The sequence below is a fragment of the Hippocampus zosterae genome, chromosome 8 (genome assembly GCF_025434085.1).
Source record: "Hippocampus zosterae strain Florida chromosome 8, ASM2543408v3, whole genome shotgun sequence".
Taxonomy (NCBI): domain Eukaryota; kingdom Metazoa; phylum Chordata; class Actinopteri; order Syngnathiformes; family Syngnathidae; genus Hippocampus; species Hippocampus zosterae.
The window spans coordinates 5,977,999-5,992,269 of NC_067458.1; the positions used below are offsets into that span (position 1 = coordinate 5,977,999).

Here is a 14,271-nt window from a genome sequence, read left to right on the forward strand (position 1 = left end):
CCACTCGGGGTTCAAACCCGCACTGCTAGTTCAGAAGTCGAGCGCGCTGACTGCTGAGCTAAAAGCCTGCCCCTTCTGAGAGCTCAGAGGCGTGAGCTTTTACGAACATACACTCGCACAGATCTAGCTGAAATCTGTTCCACAAGAGTTTGAGACACCTTGCAGAAATCTAATTTCCAATATAACTCATTGCTCTACTGTGCTTGTATCACTCTAGCCTCTTTAATGTACAACAGGCTGAATTGCAGCAGCCCATTTTCATGATGAATGTTAGATAGGACCTTGACATACCATTTCATTGTATTCATCTGATATATTTGGTAGGGAGCAGTGCAAAGTAAGTGTTTTACCTGATGGGGTGTACCGAACAACTTTGAGAGTATTTGTGGAGAGATTGCTGCTGACGATATTGCTGGAGCTGGCTTGATTTGGCCAGAGTGTAGAAGCGACAAAAGAAAATTGGAAAATAGTTGATGAGGCAAGTATTATATGACACATATGACACAAGTACCCATTGGAAAGGGCTCACCTGCAATATTTCTAACAGCAAGGGCAAGGGGTGCCAAGTAATTTTGCATAAGGGGTCACATGAGAAACTGGAACGCTTGCCGAGAGCCAAGCAAACATGCTAACCTCGATTTTGTCTACAATATTATCATGTATTTAGAAAAAGCATATGATCTTATTTCATGGAATAACTGCTTGTGTAGATATGATATGTATTGTTGCACTTCAGAAAATACATTTTTAAAACCCTGGAGAACCCAAGAACCATTTTCTTCTTTGGAAAATGATGAATTTTACATTAAATGACTGCTATATGTTCACTGAAGACCAAAATAAATGTTTTTTTCAAATATTCAATGCTTTAATCCAAATTTAAGATTAGGTACAAATTTGACCCTTTGAGATTTAAGGGAAGCGTTTGAGTAGCAGAACTTATAGGTGCCAAATTTGGGTTCTCAAGGGTTAAATTTATAAGGTAAATGTTGTGCACAAACCAACAACTCATATTAGTCGTTTCTACTCATATGCCATGAGTCTGTTGTCTTTGTCTCCAGCAGGTGGCAGTGGAGGGCTCATTCTACCAATCCGCACCTTTCCTCAACACTTAAGAGACTGTTACGCGGTAACCAGTTGTCGGATTATTGGCCTTGCTCACGTCTCATGTCCAAGTGCTGATTTGTTTGACCCCCTTGTCATTCACGATCACAGTCATAGTCCGGGTTGTTTTAGTTTTTCTTGTTGATTGACTTTTCCTTGTCTTTTTCTGTGGAGTAATTTTGCGTCATTGAATTCCCTTGAAGCAGCTCGGTGGTCAACTGGCTAGGGCGTCGACCTCACAGTGCAGTGCTGCATGGTTCGATTCGGGCTCCGGCTTTCCTATGTGGATTTGGCATTTTCTACTTGCGCCTGCGTGGGTTTTCTATGGGTACTCCGGTTTCCTCCCACATTCCAAAAACTTGTGTGACACCTTAAATTGTTCCTGGGTGTGATTGTGACAATGAACGGTTGTTCATATATATATATATATATATATATATATATATATATATATATATATATATATATATATATATTCATTCATTCAACTTCCGTACCGCTTGATCCTCACAAGGGTCGCGGCGGGTGCTGGAGCCCATCCCAGCCGTCTCCGGGCAGTAGGCGGGGGACACCCTGAAACGGTTGCCAGCCAATCGCAGGGCACACATAGACGAACAACCATCCACGCTCACACTCCTAGGGACAATTTAGAGTGTTCAATCAGCCTGCCATGCATATTTTATGCCATGCCATATATATATATATATATATATATATATATATATATATATATATATATATTTGAGATAGAGAGAGAGAGTGAGAGATTTCGAATTAAGTTGATGATTTGTTTTTGAGAAGAGGTCCTTACTATGATTCCAAATGACGACACAATCTTTTGTTGCAGGTATACATCATCTCCTTATAAAAGTTAGTTCTTTGGTTTTTTATTTGTTTATTTTTTCTTCCTTTTGTTCTTTCTTTTCTTGGTTATCTTATCTCTTTTATTAATATCAGAAATATGTTTATTGTGAGGTAAAATTAGAAACCATTTTATATACATACAGTGCGGGACACAGATGCATTAATATACCCCAACAAATAACAGGCTAACCATTTCATTTTTATATGAATGTAAAGAATGACAAGAAAACAAAAATGCATGAAGAGGAAACGAGCATCACCATTGCTTGAATTACATATTACCGGACTGCAAATAAGTGGGATGTATACTGTATACACTTTGTAACTATTTAATCATATAAAAATTTTCATTGGAATATTCACTGATCCCATTTATAATGCTTTTATTGTCACGATACACTCAGAAAATAACCACCAAGTGCTGTAATGTAGCGTACGGAGGTACAATAGTTCTGTCAAACCTTTCAAACATTTGTGTTTTTGATAGAAAAAAGGGAACATGAAAACCCAAACGAAGTAGAAACACCACTGTTTGTCGTGCATATTTAAAGAAACATTTTTGTAAGACCTCTCCGTGAGCCGTCACCTTACCGTGGTGGAGGGGTTTGTGTGTCCCAATGATCCTAGGAGCTAAGTTGTCTGGGGCTTTATGCCCCTGGCAGGGTCACCCATGGCAAACAGGTCCTAGGTGAGGGACCAGACAAAGCACGGCTCACAAAGCCCCTTATGGAAAACAAAATCAATGGTACTCAGTTTCCCTTGCCCGGACGCGGGTCACCGGGGCCCCCGACTGGAGCCAGGCCTGGAGGTGGGGCTCGTTGGCGAGCGCCTGGTGGCCGGGCCTACACCCATGGGGCCCGGCCGGGCTCAGCCCGAAGAGGCAACGTGGGTCCCCCTTCTCATGGTCTCACCACCCGTGGGAGGGGTCAAAGGGGTCGGGTGCAATGCGAGCTGGGCGGCAGCCAAAGGCGGGGACCCTGGCGGTCTGATCCTCGGCTGCAGAAGCTAGCTCTTGGGACATGGAATGTCACCTCTCTGGCAGGGAAGGAGCCCGAACTGGTGTGTGAGGCAGAGAAGTTCCGACTGGATATAGTCGGACTTGCCTCCACACACAGCCTGGGTTCTGGTACCAGTCCTCTCGAGAGGGGTTGGACTCTCTTTCATTCTGGAGTTGCTCACGGTGAGAGGCGCAGAGCAGGTGTGGGCATACTTATTGCCCCCCGGCTCAGTGCCTATACATTGGGGTTCACACCGGTGGACGAGAGGGTTGCATCCCTCCGCTTGCGGGTGGGGGGACGGGTCCTGACTGTTGTTTGTGCATATGCACCAAACAGCAGCTCGGCATACCCACCCTTTTTGGAGTCCTTGGAGGGTGTGCTGGAGAGTACTCCTGCTGGGGACTCCCTTGTTCTACTGGGGGACTTCAATGCTCACGTGATGGTCGAGAGGACTGGTACCAGAACCCAGGCTGTGTGTGGAGGCAAGTCCGACTATATCCAGTCGGAACTTCTCTGCCTCACACACCAGTTCGGGCTCCTCCTGCTGGGGACTCCCTTGTTCTACTGGGGGACTTCAATGCTCACGTGATGGCAATGACAGTGAGACCTAGAGGGGCGTGATTGGGAGGAATGGCCCCCCCGATCAGAACTCGAGTGGTGTTTTGTTATTGGACTTCTGTGCTCGTCACGGATTGTCCATAACGAACACCTTGTTCAAACATAAGGGTGTCCACATGTGCACTTGGCACCAGGACACCCTAGGCCGTAGTTCGATGATCGACCTTGTGGTTGTGTCATCGGATTTGCGGCCGCATGTTCTGGACACTCGGGTGAAGAGAGGGGCGGAGCTGTCAACTGATCACCACCTGGTGGTGAGTAGGCTCCGATGGTGGGGGAAGATGCCGGTCCGTCCTGGCAGACCCAAACGTATTGTGAGGGTTTGTTGGGAGCGTCTGGCGGAATCCCCTGTCAGAAGGAGTTTCAACTCCCACCTCCGACAGAGCTTTTCCCATGTTCCGGGGGAGACAGGGGACATTGAGTCCGAGTGGACCATGTTCCGTGCCTCTATTGTTGAGGCGGCCAATCTGAGTTGTGGCTGTAAGGTGGTTGGTGCCTGTCGTGGCGGCAACCCTCGTACTCGCTGGTGGACACCAGCAGTAAGGGATGCCGTCAAGCTGAAGAAGGAGTCCTATCGAGCCTTTATGGCCTGTGGGACCCCACAGGCAGCTGACGGGTATCGACTGGCCAAGCGGAACGCAGCTTTGGTGGTCGTCGAGGCAAAAACCCGAGCATGGGAAGAGTTCAGTGAGGCCATGGAAGCTGACTTCCGGACGGCTTCGAGGAAGTTCTGGTCCACCATCCGACGTCTCAGGAGGGGGAAGCAGTGCACCACTAACACTGTGTACAGTGGGGATGGGGCGCTGCTGACTTCGACTCGGGACATTGTGAACCGGTGGGCAGAGTACTTCGAAGACCTCCTCAACTCCACCAACACGCCTTCCTTGGAGGAAGCAGAGCCCGGGGACTCTGAGGTGGGCTCTCCTATCTCTGTGGTTGAAGTCACCGATGTGGTTAAAAAGCTCCTCGGTGGCAAGGCCCCAGGGGTGGATGAGATCCGCCCGGAGTTCCTCAAGGTTCTGGATGTTGTGGGGCTGTCCTGGTTGACACGCCTCTGCAACATCGCGTGGTCAACGGGGAGAGTGCCTCTGGATTGGCAGACCGGGGTGGTAGTCCCTCTTTTTAAAAAGGGGGACCGGAGGGTGTGTTCCAACTACAGAGGGATCACACTCCTCAGCCTCCCTGGTAAGGTCTATTCAGGGGTGCTGGAGAGGAGGGTCCGTCAGGAAGTCGAGCCTCAGATTGAGGAGGAGCAGTGTGGTTTTCGTCCCGGCCGTGCAACAGTGGACCAGCTCTACCCCCTTAGCAGGGTTCTCGAGGGTATGTGGGAATTCGCCCAACCAGTCTACATGTGTTTTGTGGACTTGGAGAAGGCGTTTGACCGTGTCCCTCGGGGAGTTCTGTGGGGGGTGCTTCGTGGGTATGGGGTACCGAACCCCCTGATACGGGCTGTTCGGTCACTATACCACCGATGTCAGAGTTTGGTTCGCATTGCCGGCAGTAAGTCGGAATCGTTCCCAGTGAGGGTAGGACTCCGCCAAGGCTGCCCTTTGTCACCGATTCTGTTCATAACCTTCATGGACAGAATCTCTAGGCGCAGCCAAAGCGTTGAGGGGGTCCGTTTTGGTGGCCTCAGTATTGCATCCCTGCTTTTTGCAGATGATGTGGTGCTGTTGGCTCCTTCAAACAGGGCTCTCCAACTCTCACTGGAGCGTTTCGCAGCCGAGTGTGAAGCGGTTGGGATGAAAATCAGCACCTCCAAATCTGAAACCATGGTCCTCAGTCGGAAAAGGGTGGAGTGCCCCCTCCGGGTCAGGGGGGAGATCTTGCCCCAAGTGGAGGAGTTTAAGTATCTTGGGGTCTTGTTCACGAGTGAGGGCAGGAGGGAGCGAGAGATCGACAGGCGGATCGGTGCAGCGTCTGCTGTGATGCGGACGTTGTATCGGTCTGTCGTGGTGAAGAAGGAGCTGAGCCAAAGGGCGAAGCTCTCAATTTACCGGTCGATCTACGTTCCAACCCTCATCTATGGTCACAAGCTATGGGTCGTGACCGAAAGAACGAGATCCCGGATACAAGCGGCCGAAATGAGTTTTCTCCGCAGGGTGTCCGGGCACTCCCTTAGAGATAAGGTGAGAAGCTCGGTCATCCGGGAGGGGCTTGGAGTCGAGCCGCTTCTCCTCCACATCGAGAGGAGCCAGATGAGGTGGCTTGGGCATCTGATTCGGATGCCTCCTGAACGCCTCCCTGGTGAGGTGTTCCGGGCATGTCCCACCGGGAGGAGACCCCGAGGAAGACCCAGGACACGCTGGAGAGACGATGTCACCCAGCTGGCCTGGGAACGCCTCGGGATCCCCCGCGGAGAGCTGGAAGAAGTAGCTAGGGAGAGGGAAGTCTGGGCTTCCCTGCTAAAGCTGTTGCCCCCGCGACCCGGCCCCGGATAAGCGGTAGAAGATGGATGGATGGATGGATTTTTGTAAGAGAACTGATAGTGAAGCATGCCATTTTGCTGCTTTAGGTATTTTTAGAACCGTGGAAACATTTCACATTCCGGCAGCACAAACAAGCTGAGAGTGGTTAAGTCTCTCAGAGTGAGCTTGCTTGTTTCCATGTTTTGTGTTCTTCCACTGCCACATACAGGAAATGTCAATTTCGCCTGAAACATAGATGCAGAAGAGTAAATTTAAAATAGAAAAGGAAGAAAAAAATAATAAGATATGAAATGTGCATCATTTTATGGGAGGTGAGAGAATAATGTTGCATTCCTCATTCAGCAAAAAATGCTGAATGAGGAATAAGTCAGGGAACTCAGGAAATGCTCAGTGAAAAAGGTAGATTGGAAGCCGGCGTAGTGCATCTGTTTGCATGGATGCATTTGATTGCCCAAGGTGTGGCATGTGTGCATGTGAAGTTAGAGGTCATGACTATCGCTCTGCCACTCAGTTAAATGTCATTCTTTGACATGTCCCGACATGGTCGAAGTGTCATTTGTGGTTGTCACTCTGATGTGACAAGCAGATTGCAGTCCTGTTTACTCATCAACCTATACCTGCCCAGTAGTGTGTGTGTGTGTGTGTGTGTGTTGTGCAATCTTATAATCCTTCCCCCGAAGAACACACTCACCATCATTGCTGTGGAATATATAAATAAATTAATGGGGAAAAAAAAACCATGAAGTCATTGATGGTGTAGTGATACACTTGCCTGACTTTGATGCGGACAGTGTGGGATAGGTTCCCACATGGTGAGAGTGTGGATTCTAATGGTTCTTGGTCTCTGTATGTGTTCTCCGACTGACTGGCGACCAGTTCAGGGTGTAGTCTGCCTTTCACCCAAAGGGATAGGCTCCAGCGACTCCCTGTTCAGGGTGAGCGGTGTCGAAAATGGATGAATAGATGGATGGGTGGAAAAACAATGTCAGGAATAATAGCTAAACGTAATTTAAGCTTGTGTCCGAGAACATTGTGTTCAGCATGTATACAACAAACAGAAGAGAGGCATGGGAGCAATCCAATCATCAGGCTGCAGGCGACAACAAATGTATGATGAGAATCAAGGTCATCAAGCTAACCTTTGAGTTCGAGCTACATACATTTGCCAGCCACAAACCATGTGTGTCATCTTAAGTCATGCGTATATGTATGAATAGAAAGTATATGCTATGTATGTATTTTGTCAAGCTCTTTCAATGCATGTTTTCAGAGCTCATATGATGAAGACAAACAAAAGTGATATTTAGTTCCTTCTTTTATGTCCACTGTACACACTTGGCAGGTTTGGTCTATTTACTTTGGACGTTGGTGTAGATTTTTATCATAATCAGGTTTGGTGGGTCAAAACAAGGTGCATCTCAACTGTCAATCTCCACTGTCCTTTTGGTAACTTCATTTTAAAAATGAACACTGCACTGACTAAAGGATTCACAGGTGTGAAAGGGGATTTTTTTCTCTACGATACTATGTTCATTGTATCCTACTATGGTAGTCTAAACATGGCATTCTGTTTTTGTGGAAATGTATGAAACAATAAAATCTACCCGTTTTTTTTCCATCTCAGGGGACAGTAATTTTGCCACTTGTAGGCAACTGAGAATGACATCGCATCATGGCCTAGCTTCAGAAAACAGGTGAGTTATCTGAGCTCTAAGCAACTCTGATTTCATTTTATAGAAAGTGGCAAAATGGCCACCCCCTGAGATGGACAAATATTGGGTGGGTTTTGCTGCTTAACTCAGATTCCACAAACACAATATCAATCAGATTGCCGTGTTTAGACTAGTGGAGGCACAGTGGACATATTTCTGTGGAGAAAATTATTGGGTGGACTTCTGTAAAATTACAGTAGAAATCCATCCATCCATCCTCTTTAGCGCTTGTGTTGTTTCTGTTATTGGAGCCTATCTCCGCTGATTTAGGGCAACCCCACTGATTCACAGTTACAGAAAATTAGACGAGGCATTTGTGTAGTAAAGTCAGCAATGAGAAACATTATCCAAACAATGGTATGACAATGCTAGCAATGCTAATAATACAAGTTGAATGTAATTCTGGGGCAAGTAGGAACAGAAATTGTTTGCTTTGAGAAGCCACGCAAAAATGCATCATTCTTCTCAGTAAGCAAGACATATTGCACATTTGGTACAGTTGTTAGAAACAATATCTCTTTCCACGATAGCTATGTGACCAGTGTACATCCTTTTCATGTAAAGTCATTTAACGTGATGGATAATAAACGGACCTCGTGATTCCATGTCACGGCTCTTTGGTGGAGTCTAATTGCATTAGTTTCCAGTTTATCCATCCATGTGCTGAGAGCAAGAATTATAAGACATACACCACATTTAATTGTAACCAAAGAATACAGATCTGTAAAACAAGTGTTCTTCAAATAAAACTCAAATAATTACACAGCTTTTATATTTCTTGCACATCTGTCTGTCATGTTCCTGTTTGTTTTTTCGTTTCAGTTTCCGGCGGGAATGGTGGGCGTTTCCTTCCAACGCCGCACCTGTCACGCATTACCTTTCGTGGGCTACATAAGGATTGCCAAGCCAACAATTTACCGTCGGATAACTGGTCCTGCTTACAGCACACATACGAAGTGCCTATTTTATAGATGCATGATTCTTGCTTTTGCCGTTTTTGTCCATGCCATGGTTTGCCTCATTTTGTAAGTACAGTAAATATTCCCATCCCCGGAATTCGATGGAAAGGAATATCCTTCACCCAGAATAAAATCATATGCATTAACATTTTGACTACGATATTACGTGTTACCGGAATTTGCATAAGCGGAAATTCCACTACCCGTAACCCGAATGGAGGTGTAATGCCGCGGGAGCTTAAGCGACGGGAGCGACGGAAAAGACACAACGCTAAAACAAGTTTTCACTTTGCGTTTTTCGATCATCAGATTCTAAACGACGACATGTAAGTGAGTTATTATTGCCGTGCATTTTACTGTAATTGTTAATGATTTTAACTTTATTCACTTACGTCCTGGAGAACGCGGCACGAGCTTAAAAGCAGCACCCACTCGACATGACCGAAGAAACGTTTTCACTTGGCCGTTTTCATTCATCAGATTCGAAACGAAGACGTGTAAACAACTTTTTATTGCCGTGCGTTTGACTGTAATTGCAAAAGATTTTAACTTTATTCAATTACGTCGTGTAGATCATCGCATCGAAACGTAGAAGAACTGTAATGACTGGAGCGGAGAAAGTGAAATGCATCCGTTTGAGCGAGGCTGGACACAAAGTTAAAAAGATCCAGCAGACTATTGGAGTCGGAAAGACGCAAATCTACGAAACTTTCAAAAGCAAGGCATCGATTCAACTCCTGATGACAAGCCACCATCCAGCAATGAAGCAATGCAAATGGCAACAAAAATCCTTCAGTATGCACAAGAATGACCAGACATCGGTGATCAACAGGATAGTTACTTGCAACTAGCAAGAAAACTGTATGACACGCAGGCAAACATTGTCATAAACCAAAGAATGCATCCAACAAAACAATCCAAAATACAATTTTTTTCCCCAAGACAGAAAAAAAAACATTAAAATACTGTATGTATTTTACTGTTGTGATTTTTTTGTGATACACCTGTATTGCAGTTTTTGTTATATAAACAGTTTTTGGACAGTATATCTTTGTATTTTATTGATTGTGTTGTTACACATGCATTTTGTCAACATACTTGCAGGTTCATAAAGGACATGTACCATGCTCATTTCCCAAATCAGGAATATCAGGAATTTGTTATCAGGACAAATTGGACAGCGCAAACACAAGTCCGTACTAGAGAATATTTACTGTAATGTTCTTGTTTTGTGTTGTATTTTCTCGCAAGTTTTTCTTGTCTTTTGTGACAGGCCATTTTTGTTATTTATTTCCTTGCCATCTGCTTTCTTTGTTCTTTTTTATTTCCTGGTTTGTTGACCAGCGACCCAATTTGTACTTTGTCGGTATCGCATTTTTCTGTAATCATGTTGTTTCTGTCGGATTATTTTGTGCAATCCACTTCTGTTCCGGATTATTCCAGTACCTCACACTGACCACCCACTGAACATTCGGCAAGCCTCCTCGCTGCCCATCTTCAAAGCCCTCCTCAAAACTCACTTGTCTTCTTTGGCATTGGACTCAGCATGACTTAAATTTGTTCTTGATTTTACTGTTTGGTGCTTTCTACCGCCTTTATTACCGATTTGTCTTACTGTTTATTGTGCATGTTAAGTTGCTCCATGTACAGCACTTTGTATGCAGCGATGGCTGTTTGAAAGTGCTCTATAAATACTGTTGACATGACTTGACTTGACTGTCCTTGTTAACCCAATGCTTGGTGCAAAGAGAACACATGTCGTGCTTGGACTCTTCCAGATAAGAATTCATAGGAATATTTGGCAACCAACATTTGCTTTTGCATGCCCCATCTGCTCGAAGCTGACCTGATTTTGATCCAGATGTGTCCTTTTCTGCTGCATTTTTCATGATGAAATAGGCACCACCTTGATGAATGTCCATTTAAAATTCACGTGCTATTTCAAAGACGGCTTCTCTGGGCAAGAACCTTCTGTCCCCCTTTGAAATTATAATGGCGCCATGTGAAGTTACAGATGGAGGTGAGGAGAAAGTGAGGGAGTCACGTTGGGGCTGATGGGCGCAGGTTGATTTAGCTTTTGGACATTGTGCTTCTGAATGCAAGGATGAAAGAAAAAAAAATGTCCGAAGACCAGCCGCTGACAGAACCAAGGGAGATGGAGGAATGAATGTGACAATGGATATAACTTTGACAGATCCATCACTGATATACCGTTAAATGATGAAATAAAATTGTAAAAAGATGTGATGGAGGTGAAAGAAGCATACCGAATAAGGAAGATCAAAAGAAATGAAGAGAAATGAATAGCAAGGAAGACATTGACATTGAATTGAGAAGAGAAAGAAGGCATGCATCAGCTACAGCTTTGCCTTGGGGGCATCAGGATTGGTTCAAAGGCTGCGCTGACAGCGGCCAGCAAAACATATTAGAGCGAATTGGTCTGTACCTCATCCCTCAGGCGTTTAGAAACAGTTAACATCTGCCTCACAAAACCCCGGAGGATTCCTAGTCTTTCTATGCGAGGCATGTTTACTTTTATTGTCATAAAATGCGAATTCCTGTTTAGTATGCAACATGCATTGGGAAACACATTCTGAATGATGGCATTTACAATGTGGGGTTGTGCCGGTATTTTGCCTTCACGTCGAGCCTAAATGATCACTGCTTGAGTTGGTGCGGCGAATTGTACAACAGAAGGAAGCAAAGAACAAACATACAAGACACACATAAGAGACGAGAGACTTGGATTGGATTTTAAAAAAGTCAAGAGTAAATACTCAGGCTAAGAAATTATCCTTTAACCTTCCGTTGAACCTGTGCGTGTGTTTTGCTGACGTTTTAATATTTTCATTGGAATTAATCTGACTGATTCAAATCCCTCAAGGAGAAATTTAATTTATCCTCTGCTGCATATTTTGTGTTGTACCTCACACACAGAACCAGATTATGAGAACACAAGGTGATCTTTTCTATTTATGCAACCTGGCATGAATTACAAATTAGGGCGGTAGTATTCAAGTCGTTTTTTTTAATGTCTCGGACTCTGCCATTGGACTCGCCAAATATTTTTATTGACTCGAATGAGTCCAACTATGTTTTTATTTGTGACAATTATTGTCCTCCTTCAAAAGAAACTTGAAATTAAGTTATCAAAATAGCCATCTGATTGGTTAATCTCACCTGGGACTCGGGGACAGCAAAACCCGCTGCAGCCACGCATTCATGTTCATTTCTTAGCTTTGAGTTTGTGAAGTTTCTTGCTCCCCGCTGCCCAATCTCCTCCACATCTCTCCCCAAAGTCGACCCCCATTAAAAATGTAAGTTGTTTTTTTTAATTATTTTTGTTGTTTATCTGCAGACACGATTAATGAAACAAAGTGTTCCATGCCGTCTCAGGAGCTTGTTCAGCATATTGATATTTTTCTAGTTTTGCAGCCATGAAATTAGTATTTTTCTGTCTTAAATTAAGGTTTATTCTTGATCTCATCAGGACCCGGGCTTGACTTGGACTTAATAATGGTGGACTTTTCCTGCATGGTGGTGGTACTATTGCAAAGCTGTGGTACGCTTAAATGGAATCATTTCTGAAGTCTTTCGATTAATTATGTGTGTTATTTCCTGACTGGTGCTTTAATATGCATTCTGATAAATGAATGAGGATGAACATTTGCCAGCTCAGATGACAGGCTTAAATTGGCACACGAAGGCGGCATGACAGCAGCAAACGAAGTGCTTGTATTTGGCTCCATTTGGTCACAGATTTCTTTCATTGCATCATATTTGAGCAAAGGTGATAAACACAGAAGCCGCAGATTTACTGAAGTAAAAAGAAAGCGTTGCCAAACAACTGACATTTTACCAGACACGCTTTCCACAATAAAATTATTTCTATTTTTCAAATACAGGTAATATAACCCTACAACAAAGAATAATAATTTAGATCACGTATAATCCATTCTGGGCAGCTGTACTGAGGGGAAAAAAAATCTGAATTTAGACAGCCAGATGTAGAGGTGTGGCTGAATGGTTAAAAAAAGAGAGGGCACAACTGTCAACTGATCAGCACCTGATGATGGATGTTTGTCTCTGTGTGCCCTGCGTTTAGCTGGCAGCCTGTTCAGGATGTCCCCTGCCTACTGTCCGAAGACGTGTTGGGATAGGCTACAGCGACCCTCGTGAGGATAAAGCGGATCGGAAAATGAATGAATGATGGAATATACTCTATTCTGGTGGGATGGATGCAAGTTTTGTCCAGTCAGGAGATTGCTGGACTGTGCATGTTCTCATCCTGTTAACGTTTTTGTTTTTTTTGTTGTTGTTTTTTTGGGAGGGTGGGGCGTGGGGGGTTACTCCGGTTGTCTTCAACATCCCCAAAACAGGCTTTCTAGGTTAACTGTCAACTCCAAATCAGGGGTCACCAACGTGGTGTGCACGGACACCAGATGGCTCACGGGACTGTTCTAAAAATAGCGATATACGATATGATATGGCGTTTCGGAAAATGAATGAATAAATGAATAATAGGAAATTGTGATTTGCGGTGAATGTGTTAGAAGATCATTTAAAAATATGAACACTTACGGAAATACTGTTGTATATTGATATTGATATTTTTGTCATTCCTAATTTTTGTGAGAAATCATGAACACGATCATTGTCTTCACAAAAATACCAATACAATATTAACAATAACACATACTACTTAGTCAAGTCCAGTCAAATTTATTTGTAACGCCCTTAATCACAAAAGAGACTCAAAGGGCTTCACAAGCCCACAGTTGACAAATAATAACATTAACAATCCCACGGGAGGATAAAGGTAATTTGAGCACATCTGTTTCAGAAATATGGATCAAATTCGAAGCACTTCGCACTAAGCAATCGCCAAAGAGAAGGACTCACTTTCAAAAAGGTTGGTGACCCCTGCTCTAAATTTAACTCCTCAAAGGCCAAAAACATTTTATTTAAAGTTTCAAATGGCTTCCCTTTACCAGAATCCAGCTCAGCATTGTAGCCAAAGGTAAAATCTAATTCAAGTAGCTTTGTGTACCTACTGCAATCTTTAAACGCTCGTCATCTGCATCTACCGGTACTTCTTCTTTTTCTTCTTTTCCTCCTTCTTCTTGGGATTGGTCATTATCTGAGCCATGAGCAACCGTAAAGTTATTTTTAGTTGACACAAAGTGGACAAATGGCCCCATGAGGTGGCAAGAAACGGGGTTTGCTGTTAAACTCATAGTCCACAAGCGCCGTATTAATCAAAATGCCATGTTTAGACGAGTGGAGGCCCTAATAACATATTCCTGTCCAGTAAATTTTGGGGTTGACTTTCCTTTAAAGTTGAGATATACTGTATCTGCATAAAAGTGCGTACAGTATTCTCCCATGTGTTTCAGGCAGACAAGGCATGCTAGAACACATTTAAATAACGGCAGGATCAATTGCTTTTCAATGAACGCACACATGCATTCAGTCATGAGCACAGAAATCTCATTAAATGAAAATGCAAAGGTAGACGTTCGATAAGTAGTGCTCACGTCTCGGGGGTGAGCAGTAAAGTTTCCTCTTCTCCTACACTCTGATTTTG

The 14,271-nt window shown here is 44.1% G+C and overlaps 1 long non-coding RNA gene across 1 annotated transcript; it reads left to right on the forward strand.

Annotated features, from left to right (window-relative positions):
- Positions 1–7,504: 7,504 nt before the first annotated feature.
- On the forward strand, positions 7,505–10,398 carry LOC127605747 (uncharacterized). The gene is made up of 3 exons (XR_007963643.1): positions 7,505–7,707; positions 8,548–9,181; positions 9,257–10,398. It is a non-coding gene; the product is annotated as an uncharacterized LOC127605747 (long non-coding RNA).
- Positions 10,399–14,271: the final 3,873 nt, after the last annotated feature.